This window comes from Stomoxys calcitrans, chromosome 3, assembly GCF_963082655.1.
Source record: "Stomoxys calcitrans chromosome 3, idStoCalc2.1, whole genome shotgun sequence".
NCBI lineage: Eukaryota > Metazoa > Arthropoda > Insecta > Diptera > Muscidae > Stomoxys > Stomoxys calcitrans.
In genome coordinates, this window is record NC_081554.1 from 130,708,650 (window position 1) to 130,728,472 (window position 19,823).

The window sequence follows — 19,823 nt, forward strand, 5'->3', positions numbered from 1 at the left end:
GAGTTGCCTTCTAAATTTCGGGATTAGAGAATATAAAAACAAATCTTAATCATCGAAAATTGCTTTATTGTGTTTCAAAATATTACCCATTAAAATCTAAACACTTTTGCATGCATTTGAACCAATTGTCGTAACACTTTTGCCACTCTGATTGAGGTATCTCCAAAATATGCATTCTGAACGCATCAAGCGCTTTTTCAGGTGTCGAAAAACGTTGACCTCTCATTTTTTGGGCGAGATGAATCTTTTGAGTTACAGTAAACAACGCAAATAGCGCTCGTATCTCAAAACGTTTGGGTACGTATAACCTCAAAAATGTCAAGCTTTACGATAGAGCTGTCAGTTGACAGATTGCAACACAAGGGTTGTCAAATCTCGAAATATAAAAGGCAACTGTATATATATATTGCCCAATTTTCACTCCTAGAACCACTGCAATCCACCAATCTTCTCAAAATTTTGTAAAACGCTTTCTTCAACGATTTTACAATAACTATAAAGTTTGGTCGAAATCGGTTCAGATATAGATATAGCTGTCATATATATGTTCGTCCGATTTTGAGAAATATTGCTATAAAGTGCTCATTTGTTAACCGATTATGGGATTGTTTAATAACCAATCTGAAAACATATACCAAGGTCCATCGAAATTGGTTAATAATTTGATTTAGGTCGCACTTTGTGCTTATAGGGTAGTTGTAGGGTATTATAGTCGTCACCGCCCGACTTTTGCCTTTCCTTACTTTTTTTAATTTTAGCAGAATGTGGCAGTAATATATTGGGTTGCCCAAAAAGTAATTGCGGATTTTTTAAAAGAAAGTAAATGCATTTTTAATAAAACTTAGAATGAACTTTAATCAAATATACTTTTTTACACTTTTTTTCTAAAGCAAGCTTAAAGTAACAGCTGATAACTGACAGAAGAAAGAATGCAATTACAGAGTCACAAGGTGTGAAAAAATTTGTCAACGCCGACTATATTAAAAATCCGCAATTACTTTTTGGGGAACCCAATAGAATTTGTAAACGCAATTTCGCTCAAATTTTGACGTTTTTAACATCATTTTCGACTCCTCTTAAAATTTCAGCAATAACCTTTCGACCCCAGCTTGCCTTTTTATACCCTACACCACTACTGTGGTACAGGGTATTATATTAACTTAGTGAATTTGTTTATAATACCCAGAAGGAAGAGAGATAGACGCATTGATAAGTATACCGATCGACTCAGAATTTTTCTGATTCTATTTAGCTATGTCTGTCTCTTCGTCTGTCCACGTTAATTTTTGTACAAAGTACAGGTCACAGCTTTCATCCGATCGTCTTAAAATTTGGTACAGGCATGGTTTTCGGCCTAGAGACAAAGCCTATTGAAATTGGAAAAAATCGGTTCAGATTTGGATATAGTTCTTCCGATTTACAGTATGAAGTTTAATGATTATTTGTTATATTTGTATTATTTGTTCTCTTGACTCTCGACATTACTGGTGAATCGGTTCAGATTTAGATATAGCTGCCATATATAAATATCGCCCGATTTTAACTTCTAGAGTTCCAACAAGCGCATGTATAGTCCAATATGGCCAACATTTTATAAAACGCATTCCTCGATGACTACCACAATACCTGAGAAGCTTGGTCGAAATCGGTTCAGATTTAGATATAGCTCCAATATATATGTTCGTCCGATTTGCAGTAACTTGAAATAAAATGGTATTTTGTTAACCGATTCTCTCGAAATTTGGCAGGAGGGATTTTCTTTTGACTTCCGACTTACTGGACTTACTGGCGAATTTAATAGAAATCTGTTCAGATTTAGATATATCTACCATATTTTCACTTTTAGAGTCACAACAAGCGCATTTATTGACTAATCTTTCCAAAATTTTGTACAACGCCTTCCTCGACGATTACCACAATATATGAGAAGTTTGCTTGAAATCGGTTCAGATTTAGATATAGCTCCCATATATATTCGTCAGTTTTGCAGTAATAATGCAATAAAATAGTGTCTTGTTAACCTATTCTCTCGAAATTTGGCGGGACGGGTTTTCTTATGACTTTCGACATTATTAGTGAATTTCATTGAAATCGGTTCGGATCTAGATATAGCTCTCATATATATATATATATATATATATATATATATATATATATATATATATATATATATATATATATATATATATATATATATATATATATATATATATATATATATATATATATATATATATATATATATATATATATATATATATATATATATATATATATATATATATATATATATATATATATATATATATATATATATATATATATATATATATATATATATATATATATATATATATATATATATATATATATATATATATATATATATATATATATATATACATAAATACTTTTGAGAACTATTGCAATAAAGTGCTCATTTGTTAACCGATGCTCTCGAAATTTGGCAGGAAAGAATTTCTCTCGACCGTGCGACTCTCGTCGACTGGTGAATTTCATAGCAATCAGATTTAGATATAGCTGTCATATATGTATATCGCCCGATTTTCACTCCAAGATTCACTGCAAGCGCATTGTTTGACCAATCGTGCCAACATTTAGAACAACGCGACTGCCACAGTATCTGAGAAGTTTGTTCTATATATATATATATATATATATATATATATATATACATAAATACTTTTGAGAACTATTGCAATAAAGTGCTCATTTGTTAACCGATGCTCTCGAAATTTGGCAGGAAAGAATTTCTCTCGACCGTGCGGCTCTCGTCGACTGGTGAATTTCATAGCAATCAGATTTAGATATAGCTGTCATATATGTATATCGCCCGATTTTCACTCCAAGATTCACTGCAAGCGCATTGTTTGACCAATCGTGCCAACATTTAGAACAACGCGACTGCCACAGTATCTGAGAAGTTTGTTCTAAATCGGTTCAGATTTAGATATAGCTCCCATATATATGTTTGTCAGATTTTGGGTAATTTGCAGTAATGTTTTCATTTGTCAACCGTAGTTATTACGTATTTGCTCGTAATTTGATAAGGATTGTTTAATAACCCATCTGAAAACATCCGCCGAGGTCCATCAGAATTGATTCAGAATTATATATAGCTCCCACTTTGTACTTATAGGGCAGGTGTAGGGTATTATTTTATTCGCGGGAATCTCGTAAAACTTCACATATGCATATGGCAAACTTCATAACATGTACTGTAAGCCGTTTTTATTTTTCTTAATTTTATATCACCTACATTGTACCAATTCAGGGTCAAAAATGATAAATTTTATTTTCACAATTAAGGTTGAAATATGACTTGTTTATTTGTTTCATATGAGCACTCGTAGCTAACTTTCTCCATATTTTTATTATTAGTTTATCTTTAAGTTTAGCACGTGTTTGTTTTTCAAACTTATATGCATATTAAAGCACTCCCCTTAAATCATGCGACAATCTCGTGTCACTGCAAAGATTGTGCGAGTAAATATGAGTAAAAACGAAATAAGCTCTATTTAAAACGTGACACTATTTTTAGTTGGATGAATTTTGACTGTTGTCTTAGTGATTATATGAGAGACAGTGGCATTTAGAAAACACCAAGTATGTCTTCTAATTTAAGATTAGAGTTGACATTTATATTAGAGCAAATGTTGTAGGGGTAAAACTAGAAGTATATTTAGATAGAAAACGTCAGCGGTTGACAGAGAAAATAAGAGTCATAAAAAAGTTAAAGGCTGTATGCCGTGTCAGCGGATCACGTAGCTCAATTTACTTATAGATGTATTTTGAATATGTACAATTTTCGTTATTCCATTTGTAACACATCGAAATACTAATATGAGACCAAACACAGAATATTTTTATACCCTCCACCATAAGATGGGGGGTATACTAATTTCGTCATTCTGTTTGTAACTACTCGAAATATTCGTCTGAGACCCCATAAAGTATATATATTCTTGATCGTCGTGACATTTTATGTCGATCTAGCCATGTCCGTCCGTCTGTCCGTCTGTCCGTCCGTCCGTCCGTCCGTCCGTCCGTCCGTCTGTCTGTCGAAAGCACGCTAACTTCCGAAGGAGTAAAGCTAGCCGCTTGAAATTTTGCACAAATACTTCTTATTAGTGTAGGTCGGTTGGTATTGTAAATGGGCCATATAGGTCCATGTTTTGATATAGCTGCCATATAAACCGATCTTGGGTCTTGACTTCTTGAGCCTGTAGAGTGCGCAATTCTTATCCGATTGGAACGAAATTTTGCATGACGTGTTTTGCTATGATATCCAACAACTGTGCCAAGTATGGTTCAAATCGGACCATAACCTGATATAGCTGCCATATAAACCGATCTTGGGTCTTGACTTCTTGAGCCTCTAGCGTGCGCAATTCTTATCCGATTGGAATGAAATTTTGCACGACGTGTTTTCTTATTATATACAACAACAGTGCCAACTATGGTTCAAATCGGTCCATAACCTGATATAGCTACCATATAAACCAATCTTGGGTTTTGATTTCTTGAGCCTCTAGAGTGCGCAATTCTTATCCGATTGGAATGGAATTTCGCACGACGTGTTTTGTTATGATACCCAACAACTGTGCCAAGTATGGTTCAAATCGGTCCATAACCTGATATAGCTGCCATATAAACCGATCTTGGGTCTTGACTTCTTGACCCTCTAGAGGGCACAATTCTAATCCGATTTGAATGCATTTTTGCACGAAGTATTTCGTTATGATATCCAACAACTGTGCCAAGTATGGTTCAAATCGGTTCATAAACTGATATAGCTGTCATATAAACAGATCTGGGGATTTGATTTCTTGAGCTTCTAGAGGGCTCAATTCCTATCCGATTTGGCTGAAATTTTGCATGACGTATTTTATTTTTACTTTCAACAACTGGGTCAAATAAAGTTCAAATCGGTTCATAACCTGATATAGCTGCCATATAAACCGATCTGGGATCTTGACTTCTTGACCCCTAGAGGTCGCAATTATTATCCGATATGCCTGAAATTTTGTACGATGGATCCTCTCATGACCATCAACAAACGTGTTTATTATGGTCTGAATCGGTCTATAGCCCGATACAGATCCCATATAAATCGTTCTCTCTATTTTACTTCTTGAGCCCCCAAAGGGCGCAATTCTTATTCGAATTGGCTGACATTTTACACAGGTGTCCAACATATAATTTAATTGTGGTCCGAACCGGACCATATCTTTATATCGTTTTAATAGCAGAGCAACTCTTTTCTTATATCCTTTTTAGTCTAAGAAGAGATGCCGGGAAAAGAACTCGACAAATGCGATCCATGGTGGAGGGTATATAAGATTCGGCCCGGCCGAACTTAGCACGCTTTTACTTGTTTCTTGATCGTCTTGAAATTCTAAGTTGATTTAGCCATGTCCGTCCGTCCGCTGTAGCAAGCACGCTATCTTTTGAAGGGGTAAAGCTATGCGCTCGAAATTTTCCGCTCTGCAATTAAAGAGTCACAAACTGTGAAAAAATTTGTCAACGCCGACTATATGAAAAATCCGCAATTACTTTTTGGGCAACCCAAGTGTAAGTTAGGTCAGCTTTAAGTGACAGTCTGCCATCACACACACTAGGAGTTTTCGATCATTGTGATACCACAGGAAAAAAGGGAAGATGCCATCTAGTTCCCGTTGAACCATCCAAATTGCTTTAAAAACCCGACAACAAAGAAAAGAGAAACTTAAGTGGAACTCCTTCTGACTGGCAGTGCGGGCCTCACACAGCAGATGTTTTATAGTCTCTTCTGCGATATCCTCACAGTTTCTGCAAAAGTCGTTACATGCAACCTTCAGTCTGTCAGCATTCCGATCTATAGTGTGATCTATCATGACGGACACAATTCGGGCCTAGTCCTGATGAATAATATGTCGCTAGAGGCATACCCAGAGATTCCAATTGCCATTGAATGTATAAGGTATTTGCTAGTCTTGCGAGCTTGTATTCTTTACCATTCCTTGGGGTATATCTGTTGCTTATAACTCAGAACATCTTGAGAGATGAGGGCGATTGTTAAATTCAGAAATATGGTTTAATAGATGTCTGGCTGTCTGAGAAGATATTTGTGCCAATCATCGTTTTGACATTATTTCTTAGCCATTCAAACACTTCTAAAGGGTGATTTTTTTAAAACCTATAGGAAACTTAAAAAAAAAAAACACCACATAAAATTCAGAAAAATGCATGAAATCTTTATATGAATCGATAGTACGGTCCATATAATTTAATGTTTGAAGATTATTTCGTGCAAATGTGGACCGTGACGGCGCCTCAATTGGTCTATCCGCTTAGTCCAATTTTGGCATTCTCTTACCAACATTTCGGCCGGTATCTCACGAATAAATGCTTCAATGTTGTCTTCCAATGATTCAATTGAAGCGGGCTTGTCAGTATAAACAAAAACAAGTAAAAGCGTGATAAGTTCGGCCGGGCCGAATCTTATATACCCATGGAGCGCATTTGTTGAGTTCTTTTCCCGGCATCTCTTCTTAGGCAAAGAAATGATATAAGAAAAGAATTTCTCTGCTATTAGAGCGATATCAAGATATTATCCAGTTTAGACCACAATTAAATTATATGTTGGAGGCCTGTGTAAAATGTCAGCCAATTCGAATAAGAATTGCGCCCTTTGGGGGCTCAAGAAGTAAAATAGAGAGATCGATTTATATAGGAGCTGTATCGGGCTATAGACCAATTCAGACCATAATAAACACGTATGTTGATGGTCATGAGAGGATCCGTCGTACAAAATTTCAGGCAAATCGGATAATAATTGCGACCTCTAGAGGCTCAAGAAGTCAAGATCCCAGATCGGTTTATATGGCAGCTATATCAGGTTATAAACCGATTTGAATCATACTTAGCACAGTTGTTGGATATCATAACAAAACACGTCGTGCAAAATTTCATTCCAATCGGATAAGATTTGCGCTCCCTAGAGGCTCAAGAAGTCAAGACCCAAGATCGGTTTATATGGCAGCTATATCAGGTAATGGACCGATGTAAACCATTCTTAGCATAGTTGTTAGAAGTGATACTAAAACACTATGTGCAAAATTTCAGTCAAATTGGATAAAAATTGCGCTAGAGGCTGAAGAAGTCAAAACTTAAGATCGGTTTATATGGCAGCTATATCAAAACATGGACCGATATGGCCCATTTACAATACCAACCGACCCACACTAATAAAAAGTATTTGTGCGAAATTTCAAGCGGCTAGCTTTACTCGTTCGAAAGTTAGCGTGCTTTCGACAGATAGACGGACGGACGGACATGGCTAGATCGACACAAAATGTCACGACGATCAAGAACATATATACTTTATGGGGTCTCAGACGAATGTTTCGAGTAGTTACAAACAGAATGACGAAATTAGTATACCCCCCATCCTATGGTGGAGGGTATAAAAATAGTCTAAAGGCAATAAATCGCACGATCTAGGCGGCCAATTGACCGGTCCCAAGCGTAGAATAAAATGTTCACCGAACGCGCCTCTCGATATGTTCATTGTTACGCGTGCTGTGTGTCATGAGGTACTGTCTTGTTAAAACCACTTGAAGTTTGATATCATCGCACGATAGCGCTCACCGTTCACAGTTACGTTACGATTCCAATGATGCCACAAGCCCATAAACCGCACCAAACTGTGAATTTTTCTGGATGCATTGGTAGCTCTTGCAATGTTTCTGGCTGATCTTCACTCCAAAATCAACAATTCTGCTTATTTACCTACCCATTGAGCCAAAAATGAGCTTCGTCGTAAGCGCGCGATAAACTTTCTTAACAGAGAATGCATATTGATAATAAAATTCAACAATTTGCAAGAGTTGTTCGTTTGCAACACGATTCATGAGCAAATTATAGAATATACTGAAGATGTTTCACAGTGAAACAAAACACGAAACGTGCGTGCGCGGGTTAAACTAGTGTTGCCAAAAAAGATAATAGCTAAAAAAACTCCCTTTATAATTGCAAGGATCTACGCTTGATACACACTACAGTGGATGGTTAACCTTTTCGAGAGGCCAGTTCTATTCTTTCAGAGTACACCCCAAAACTCGCCTGGTAGTGTTGCTTGGAAACATCCGTAAAGAGTTCAATGTAACTTCTATTATCAGGGATGTCGTAGATCCATTCGGTGCTATAAAGTATAGTGGCGCGGTACTTTTTTATCAAAAAGCGCGGCGCGAGCTATATATAATCCACACTACCTGGAACATCAAGCATTGGATCAAGGATAACACAGTGTCCGTAGCAGCCGCATGGCCATAGAAAATCCACCCTTAGCCTCACAATAGTGGTCACAGCAATTTGTCTGGCCACAATCTCCAAAGACATAAGATGTAGCATTGAATTCTGTGAATTAGTTGATGTTGACCTCAGTGCAGCTGCGATGCATAAATAAGCCATCGTTTGGATCCGCCTGAGTATTGAACAGTAGGTGGACTTTTGAATCGCCGTCCTCCAGACTTCAACACCATCTATAATGCTATTATTCTGACATTAATGTGGGCCATACTGGTCCATGTTTTTATATAGCTGCCATATAAACCGATCTCGAATCTTGACTTTTTGAGCATTTAGAGGGCGCAATTATTACCCGATCTGAAATTTTAAACAAGGTACTTTGTTATGACTTCTGAAAATAACGAAAACGACGGATTATTATTTGATATGTATGCATATATTTTAAAAAAGTCATTCAAAGAACATGTCAAACTCGATCCATGATGGGAGGTATACAAAATTTGGCTTGGCTGAACTGATATAGCTCCAATACAAACTTATCTCCTGATTAGACTTCTACGGCCCCAAAAGGCTAATTTTTATACCCTCCACCATAGGATGGTGGAGATTAGTGTAGGTCAGTTGGGATTGTAAATGGGCCAAATCGGTCCATGTTTTGATATAGCTGCCATATAAACCGATCTTGGGTTTTGACTTCTTGAGCCTCTAGAGGGCGCAATTCACGTCCAATTAGAAAGAAATCTTGCACGCGGTGTTTTGTTATCTCTTTCAACAACTGCTCTAAGTATGGTTCAATTCGGTACATGTTTTGATATAGCTGCCATATAAACCGATCTTGGGTCTTGACTTATTGAGCCTCGAGGGGGTGCTATTCTCATTCGATTTGACTGACATTTTGCACGTGGTGTTTTGGTATCATTTCCAATAACTGCACTATGTATGGTTCAAATCGGTCCATGTTTTGATATAGCTGCCATATAAACCGATCTTGGGTTTTGACTTTTTGAGCCTCTGGAGGGCGCAATCTTGGGTTTTGACTATTTGAGCCTCTGGAGGGCGCAATTCGCATAGGATTTGGCAGAAATTTTGTATAACGTCTTCTCTCATGACCTTCAACATACGTGTCTAATATGGTCTGAATCGATCAATAGCTGGATACAGCTCCCATATAAACCTATCTCCCGATTTTGCTTCTTAAGCCCCTACAAGGCGCATTTCTTATCCGAATGAACTAAAAAATTGCACAATAGCATATTCTTATTCAATATTCTTTGTTTGCCCAAAATGAGATACTGCGCATGAAACTCGACAAATGCGATCCATGGTGGAGGGTATATAAGATTCGGCCCGGCCGAACTTAGCACGCTCTTACTTGTTTTTGCTGAATTGGCAGACATTTTTTACGTAAAGCCCTTCAACTATTTTCATTTGTGTAAAAAAATTTTAGTTCAATCCATGGAGGTGGGATGGCAAGATTCGGCCCGGCCGAACTTAGCTCATTTTTGCTTGTCAGTTTTTTATATCATTTTGTTGCAAAATTATATTCCATTGAAATAGATTCAATTTTCCTTTCGTATAAATTCCGTTCTTAAAACAATATGATTCATAGAAATATTCATATTAAATATTCCAATTGCTCATATTGACCTCTCTTCCATAATGAGTCATAAATTTCACCCATATTTCCGTCAATTTATTTATTTTTTCCATTAGAGCCAAGTTGTTTGTATGCCTGTTGTCACAATGTTATCACAAATATGGTCCATTCGGCTGTTGTGAATTTGAACTTTGGGGAATATGTAAATTTGTCTAATGAACGCGAGCGAGGGCTTATCAGTTATTTAAGAAATTTCTAAAGATCACCAATCACACACATGCCTCAGACCTCATTGTTAGAGGCTATAAATATGTGTATTGTCTTCTGAGAATCCATTTGTTTCATGATATAAACTTTTTGTGTAATTATCATCAAAAACATATAGCAAGTGGCCTTTTTAACACTTGAGGACATAATTCTTAAATATAACAGAAACAAAAACAAAAACATATAAAAACACAAATTTAATTAAGCTGTCTGAAATGATGACATTTTTGTTGCTTATTTTGTTTTCATGGACAATTAATTTGTTAATTTATATGTTTTGTGATCGTAAACTTAATGAACTTGAGATTAAAATTAATATTTCATTTTTCTTTCTCTGCGGTCGTTTTTTTGCGTTTAGCAACAAAGTATGAGTGCTTGTCTGACAATTTGATTAAGGCAAAAATGTTTAGAAACATATTTTGCTAACTGATTGTTTAGTTACGAGGGCTGTTATATATATTTCTGACCTAATAATGACAATTGAAATATTTAGCCTCATGTTATTCTTAAGCATGATTTGTACACATTTGCATGCGCTCTAACCAATTGTCGAAGCCATTTAGACACCTCCAAAACATGATTATTGAACGATTCAACAGAGCCTGCTGGCGAAGAAAATCGTTGACCACGCATTTTACGCATAAATCCACGATTTTCAATATTTGTTTGCAACAGTCGACACGGGCCTTTGTTTTAGCGATTGTCAATTTATTACAACCGGCTGCCATAGAAGAGTTGTGTACTCATTGTGCTCAAAAGATTCACTCGGAATATCGATTTATATGGCATTTATATCAGGTAACCATCATTATTGAGCTTCAACTTAAATTGGACAGCATTCATTGGCATAAGAAAAGTTTGCCCCATATTCCTTAAAGAAATATTCGTGTGAAAATTTGTATATAATGGCCCGGTTTGATTTCGATTTTACTATAATTTGAAACACAAAAGCATTTTACCAAGCTTTGATCGACACCAATCCTTGCTGTATAAAGCCTTGCTTGACCTTGCCTTGCTCGATATTGTCTTTACCCAAAAAAATAAGTTAGCTGATAACAGTAAATACTGTCTGCTTAGTTTTTATTGCAATTTTTTACTTTTGTAGGTGTCTGTACAAATTCTTTTTTTGAAACAACTTGGTATGGAAAACAATCAAGGATTTTTAAGTAGCACGAAATTCCTAACTAATGTTTATTTCGATTGTGCAAAAAAGTGTAGCATTTCTTCGACATGTTGCGCTGAAAACGAATTTTTGTGTTGGTTTGTACAAAAAATGGAACCCCATCACCGAATATAGTATTCGTTTGTAATGGTGTTACCTACAGAGAGCGTAAAAAGTTGCATTTCTTACACCGCGCCAAGTCTAATGTGGGGAATATCACACTTTAAATCAGCGGCTATCATTCTACAAAATTTTGTTTCAACAGATGGGGACAAAATTTGTTGAATGTGCAGAAAAAAGCGGTAAAATAAATATTAAAAACCTATTATATAAAAATTTAACTGTTGCACCTTGTTTGTTTTTTTGTTCATTTATTTGTTTGTTTGGTAGTTTGTTTGTCTGATCCGTATAGACTCAAAAAACGGCTGAACCGATTTTCATGAAATTTTAACAGTTTGGGCCCCCGGTGAAAATAAAGTAAAACTTTTTATACCCACCACCGAAGGATGGGGGTATATTCATTTTGTCATTCCGTTTGCAACAAATCGAAATATCCATTTCCGACCCTATAAAGTATATATATTCTGGATCAGCGTAGAAATCTAAGACGATCTAGACACGTCCGTCCGTCTGTCCGCCTGTCTGTTGAAATCACGCTACAGTCTTTAAAAATAGAGATATTGAGCTGAAATTTTGCACAGATTCTTCTTTTGTCTACAAGCAGGTTAAGTTTGAAGATGGGCTATATCCGACTATATCTTGATATATCCCCCATATAGACCGATCCTCCGATTTAGGACCATAAGAGCCACATTTATTATCCGATTTCGCTGAAATTTGGGGCAGTGAGTTATGTTAGGCCCTTCGACATCCTTCGTCAATTTGGCTCAGATCGGTTCAGATTTGGATATAGCTGCCATATAGACCGATCCTCCGATTTAGGGTTTAAGGCCCATAAATGGCACATTTATTATCCGATTTCGCTGAAATTTGGGACAGTGAGTTGTGTACCTAGGGGAGAATGCCATCGACATCCTTCGTTAATTTGGCTCAAATCGGTCCAGATTTGGATATAGTTGCCATATGGACCGATCCTCCGATTTATGGTGTTAGGCCCATAAAAGGCACATTTATTGTTCGATTTTGCTGAAATTTGGGACAGTGAGTTGTGCTAAGCCCTTCGACATCTTTCTTCAATTTGGTCCAGATCGGTTCCGATTTGGATATAGCTGCCATATAGACCGATTTTTTGATTTATGGTTTTGGGCCATAAAATGCTCATATATTGTCCGATGTCGCCGAAATTTGGGACAGCGAGTTAGGTTATGCCCCTTGACATACTTCTGCAATATCGCACAGATCGGTCCAGATTTGGATATAGCTGCCATATAGACCGAATTCTAGGTTTTAGGTTTTGGGGCCATAAAAGACACATTTATTGTCCGATGTGCTGAAATTTGAGACAGTGAGTTTGGTTAGGCTCTTCAACGTCCTTCTTTAATTTTGCCCAGATCCGTCCAGATTTGAATATGTCTGCCATGTAGACCGATCTCTCGATTTAAGGTTTTGGGTCCATAAAAGAGACCTTTATTGTCCGATTTCGCCGAAATGCTTTGCGTTAGGCTCTTCGACATTTTTATGCAACTTGGCCCAAATCGGTCCAGATTTGGATATAGCTGCCATGTAGACCGATATCTCGATTTAAAGTCTTGGCCCCATAAAAGGCGCATTTATAATCCGATTTCACTGAAATTTGACACAGTGACTTATGTTAGGCTTTTCGACATCCGTGACGTATATAGTTCAGATCGGTTTATTTTTAGATATAGCTAGTGTACTTATTAGTATTTGGTCCAAATCGGAACATATTTGGATATAACTGATATGGGACATACGATATGAAATTTTCACCGAATTTTGATGAAAGTTGGTTTACATATTTACCCGAGCTGGTGGGTATCCAAAGTTCGGCCCGGCCGATCTTAACGCTTTTTTACTTGTTTTGATATCCGAAGGTTGGCGCACCCTCCCCCATACCCCAATTTTCAAAAACGTCAGATCTTGGAGATGCGTGCACCCATTTAAGCGAAATTTCATATGCCTCCTAATGGTACCCCAAACCCGAAATTGGTAAAAATTTTGGGGTCAAATAAAATGGGGGGAAGCCCAATCCCAAAGCCATCCCGAACGGACATGAGTAAGATTGGGACAATATGGGTATCAAATGAGAGGTATTTAAGAGTAGAGTAGGAATTTGGTATACAAATTTCTCTCTTAATTTTTGGGGGTCCCCCATCACCAAAAAAGTACCATATGGACACTTTCACCGCTTTAGGCAATATGGGTATCAAATTAGAGGTATTTAAGAGTAGAGTACAAACTTGGCATTCATATGTTACCCTAGGGCCCCACACCCAACAGGACACTTTAACCGCTTTGAGCAATATGGGTATCAAATGAAAAGTATTTAAAAGTAGTATCTGACATTAAAGATTATTTGTTGGTGCCTGAGGGCCCTCCCCACCCCCCAATACTTTGCACAGTTGTTGGATATCATAACAAAACACGTCGTGCAAAATTGCATTCCAATCGGATAAGAATCGCGCACTCTAGAGGCTCAAGAAGTCAAGATCCAAGAGCGGTTTATATGGCAGCTATGTCAAAACATGGACCGATACGGCCCATTTACAATACCAACCGACCTATACTAATAAGAAGTATTTGACGGACGGACTAGATCGACATAAAATGTCGCGACGATCAAGAATATATATACCTTATGGGGTCTCAAACGAATATTTCGAGTAGTTACAAACAGAATGACGAAATTAGTATACCCCCCATCCTATGGTGGAGGGTATAACAAGCATAGATCAATAAAGTTTATTGATGATATTTTTAAACGTGTATTTATATTTCACCATGGTTAATTCTACATTGTTATACAATTTCATTATGCATTAAAGAATAAATTTAGATCCCCGATGAATCGTAGAAGTAGAAGGAAACATAAATAATGAGACCTAATTCGAAAATGTTGCCGCAATAAATCACTAAAAATTTTTAGAAAAAAAAGATTAAATGTTGCTTCTCCCGTAATCGTCATCACCACCATCACCATTGAATTGATGTGGCCTAAAAAGCCACAGGTCGTACGGCAAAGTGGAAGCCGAAGACTCCCGCCACAAGCACACACAATCACCATTTTGAACCGTCATTCAACAGCGGGCTTCATCACCAGCTTACAATGCGGAGAGCATTAAATTGTAATTATACATAAACACCCCACACCACTCATACTCTTCGAACTTAACAGAACTAATTCCCCAACAATGCTGCTGTCACAACTGTCTCTAATTTAAATCCCTCAAAACAATCATAGAATGAGGCGAAGAAGTGCGCTTCATCTACACCATACACAGTATGGCGGCACAGTTCAAATAGAATAAAAGCCCAGTGAGTGAGCGTTACAATGACAGCTACAGCAAAAACAACAGCCGAAGTCATTTGTAGGGCACAACAAACAAACAACATGGCTTAAAGTTGATGACTTAAATGCGAACAAATAACTTAACAAAATACAGAATTCAACGCACAATTCAGTGCGCAATGGACATAGTGGAAATATGTATTTACCAGTGTCCGTTCGTTTTAAATGATATTCTGTTCCCGCAAAACGTTAGTTGGTTTGAGACCAAATTGCACAATGGTCTAAAGAAAACTCTTATTGTCATTTTTACGAGGTTTTCATGTCGGAAGTTCTGAAAAATTAAATTAGGTGCATCAAATTGAATCTCGGATAATGACTTATTAAAACAAAAAAAGCCAACCACAAGATTTAAAAAAGAACATTTACAATAAATTACTTTATGACATTGGACGTTGCAAGTGAAAATAAATGGGGCATACGTATGCCCTATGTATGTATGTATGTCGGCCTATGACACCATATGTCTGATTTAAAATTCTGGCAATGTCGAATCTTACCTATCCTTCACCATAGATCTCATTTGCCAAGTTGTTAGGACGATTTTTATACCCTCCACCATAGGATGGGGGTATACTAATTTCTTCATTCTGTTTGTCACACCTCGAAATATGCGTCTCAGACCCCATAAAGAATATATATTCTTGATAGTCATGTCATTTTAAGTCGATCTAGCCATGTCCGTCCGTCTGCCCGTCTGTCTGTCGAAAGCACGCTTACTTTCGAAGGAGTAAAGCTAGCCGCTTGAAATCTTGCACAAATACTTTTTATTAGTGTAGGTCGGTTGGGATTGTAAATGGGCCAAACCGGTCCATGATTTGATATAGGTGCCATATAAACCGATCTTGGGTCTTGACTTATTGAGCCTCTAAAGGGCGCAATTCTCATCCGATTTGACTAAAATTTTCCACGTAGTGTTTTGGTATCACTTCCAATAACTGTGCTAAGTGTGGCTCAAGTCGGTACACAACTTGATATATCCGCCATATAAACCGATCATGGGTCTTGACTTCTTCAGCTTTTAGAGGGCGCAATTCTCATCCGATTTGGCTGAATTTTAGCACAAGGTGTTTTGTTATGACTTCCAATAACTGTGCTAAGTTTGACGCAAATCCGTATATAACCTGATATATTTGACCTATAAACCGATCTGGGATCTTGACTTCTTGAGACTCTAGAGGGCGCAACTCTCGTCCGATTTGGCAGAAATTTTGTACAACGGCTTCTTTCATAACTTTCAACATACGTGTCCAATATGGCCTGAATCGATCTTTAACTCGATACAGCTCCCATATAAACCGATCTCCCGATTTTGCTTCTTGAGCCCCTACAAGGCGCACTTCTTATCCGAATGGACTGAAATACTACACAATGACTTCTACAATGTTCAGCATTCAATTCGAATCGGACTGTAACTTGAAATAGCTCCAATAGCATAACAGTTCTTATTCATCATTCTTTGTTTGCCTAAAAAGAGATACCGCGCAAAGAACTCGACGAATGCAATCCATGGTGGCGGGTATAAAAGATTCGGCCAGGCCGAACTTAGCACGCTCTTACTTGCCATTTATGAGTTCCAGATTCTCAAGCAGTCAAATCGGGAGATAGGTTTATATGGGATCTATATCAGGTTGTTAACCGATTGCAGTCAAATCAAGGAGGTAAACATAAACCGATTTCGCCCATTTAATTTTCAACCCTACCTACATATATAAGAACCAATCTCCCAAATTTTCTGGCCTCTAGCTTTACTACTTTGAAAATTAGAGTGATCGACTTAAAACATTTTTACGATCAAAAATATAAATTTATATACTTTATAGCGTCTTAGATCAATATTTCGAGGTGTAACAAACAGAAGGACAAAATTAATATGTCCAACCTAATGGTGTAGGGTAAACTTTTTGGTGGTGAGACTTTTGACAACAGCCATTATACAGTCCACAGTGCAAAGGAAAAAGAATGGAAAGATAATCCAGTCAGTCATGCAGACAGTCATAGATTTTTGATATATGGTCTTTGGAGTGCAGAGTTTTGATATACCATGAAATGTGGTGGAAGCAGCAGCTTATGAGCCTCGAATAGGTCTTTTTTTCCCCTATAACATAAAGTGAAGAGAACTTATAAATGATAGTAACCGGAGTACATGTATGAAATTTTATGTCATTATACATTAATGCTGTTCTTTTTTTGTCAGGCGGGCGAATCTTTTGAATCGAATACCATTACACTACAGCAAGAGTCACATCACCAGTATTATCATGGAGCCTGAAACGCTTGTGGATGTTTGATGTTTTAAGTACTTAAGTTGTACATATGAAAGATGGATGGATGGCTGGACGGCTGCATGACGACTGAATGGATGGATGGATGGCGGTTTGGTAGAAATGAAAAGCCATCCATTCAAGCCGTCAAAAAACAAGCGATAGACAGACATGCACAGACGTCGTTCATACCAACAAAAGTACACAACGTCAGAATAATAGCACTAAAGATGATCGGAGAGGGGTGGCTAAGCAAAGAAGCGAGAAGTACCCCCACCCGTCTTAACGAATGAAGCTTTTATCGTTAATTTATTGCTGCTTTTTATTTCGTAATTGTGATTGATGACTACGATGAGAATCCGTTGTTTGTACGAGAGTATACGACCGTTACGAGTATTTAACGAGGCACTGTGGTTTAAATGAAGAGGTGGCAAGTTTTTTTGTCACCGCACTAGTGTACTACGTTTGAAGTTATTTGGGTTGCTTGGAAACGCCTAAAGCAAAAAGTGTGATTTCAGCTTTCATTTAAATTCGGCTGTCCTTTTGGCATAACTATCCCGCTACGCTTAGGCGTGTGCCTAAGCAAAATTTGCCCATGAACATTGCATTAAGAACAGGGACACACTTCTCACTTATCAACGAGTGCTGACCGATTTAGGTTTACTGCTCAATGATAAGGGGCCTCCTATTTATATACGAGTCTGAACGGTGTGGCGCAGTGCGACGCCTGTTTGCAGAGAAGTTTTTACATGACACAGTACCTTACAAATGTTGCCGTATTAGGAGGAGTAACCAACGCTGACACATTTTTTTCTGTTGTTCTCGCCAGAATTCGAACCCAAGCGCTCAGCGTCATAGGCGGATATGTTAACCTCTGCGCTACAGTGGCTTCCGTTTGAAACACCTCAAAATATTGATCTGCGACTTCATAAATTATATATATTCTTGATCTACATGATATTCTAAGACGACCTAGTCATAATCATCTGTCTTTCCAACGGTCGTCGAACGAATAAAATTTTGCATAGATATTGGTTATTGGTGTATGTCGTTGGGTATAGCAAATAGGCCATATCGGTTCAGATTTGGGTAAAGCTCCCATTTAAAATGCTCCTTCGACTTGATTTCGTGAGCCCCTAGAAGTTGCAATCTGAAGATTGGATTTGACATTGTGAGCCCATGGAAGCTATAAATTTCATCCAATATTGCTAAAATTTTGAGCTAATGTTCTGTTGTGACTTCCAACATCCGTGGTAAGTATGGTCCTAGTCGGTATATAACTACTATAGGCCCCATATAAACCGATCTCCCGATTAGTCTTCTTCCGCCCCAAAAAACTTAAATTTTTGGCTGATTAGGCAGGCAAATATACATGCAACCTAAGTTGGGTTACGATATAGCTCCCCCATATAGATTTTAGACCTATAGGAAACGTATTTGCAATCCAGTTTCGCAGAAATTTGGCACAGTGAGTAGAGTTTTGCGCCTCGATATACCTGCTGAGTATAGAACAGATCGTTTCATATTTGGAAAGGACCACATTGCTGGAAAGAGAAAAAAAGAATCTTTCAGTGATCCATTTGTCCTTCATTTTTTTTCTGATTTTCAAAATTGTATGTTGCTTCCAAATACATTTTATTTAAGACCTAGGATGATCTTGCTTGGTGTAAATGTCCTTGGATATTTTTGGTGTGTTTTCATACTATCCCTATTGGTCTATATTTTCGCTTGGGGTTGGCTGTCAGACACGTGGTGCGTCTACAGAATTATACGACTCTATGGCCTTTTTGGAGGGTAGGCTTTTTTTGTCCCATATTGTTATGACCACATTATAAGTCCTTTTTGTTGAATTTTGGGTTTGTGTTTAGCCCCCCCCCCCCCCCCAATCTTAATTCCCCATACTTGGAATCCTATATGTCAGTGAGAAAATTCTCTAAATTCTCTGATATTTTTCCTAAAGACAAAAATTCAATGAAATTGTCAAAAATTTAGTTTTGCTCTAGGCCTTCTCTAACCCAGTAAGGAAGGACAAAAGTCGGGCGGTGCCGACTGTGTAATACCCTACACCTACCGTATAAGTACAATGTGGGAGCTATACCCAATTCTGAACGAATTTTGATGGACCTCGGCGAGAAAATATGTTCAAACTGTGAAAACTATGGTTGACAAATGACAACATTATTGCAAATTACCCAAAATCTGACGACCATATATATTGGAGCTATATCTAAGTCTGAACCGAATTCGAGCAAACTTCTCAGATAATGTGGTAGTCGTCGAGGAAAGCGTTGAGCAAAATTTTAGCTAGATTGGTCAAACAATGCGCATGCAGTAGCTCTTGGTGTGAAAATCTGTCGATATACATATATAAGAGCTATATCTAAATCTGGGCCGATTTCTATGAAATTTACCACTAATATCGAGAGACATGAGAAAATCCTTCCTGCAAAATTTCGAAAGAATCCATTTAAAACTAAGCACTGTCTTGCAATATTTCTCAAAATCGGACGAAAATATATATGGGAGCTATACCTATATCTGAACAGATTTCGAGCAAACTTCTCAGATAGCGTTTTCCAAAATTTTGGCAAGATGGGTCAATAAATGCGCTTACTCGAGGGAATCGGTTATCTAGTGACCATTTTATTACATTATTACTGAAAATCGGACGAACATATATATGGGAGCTATATCCAAATCTATAACTATTTTTTCCAATTTCAATAGGCTTCG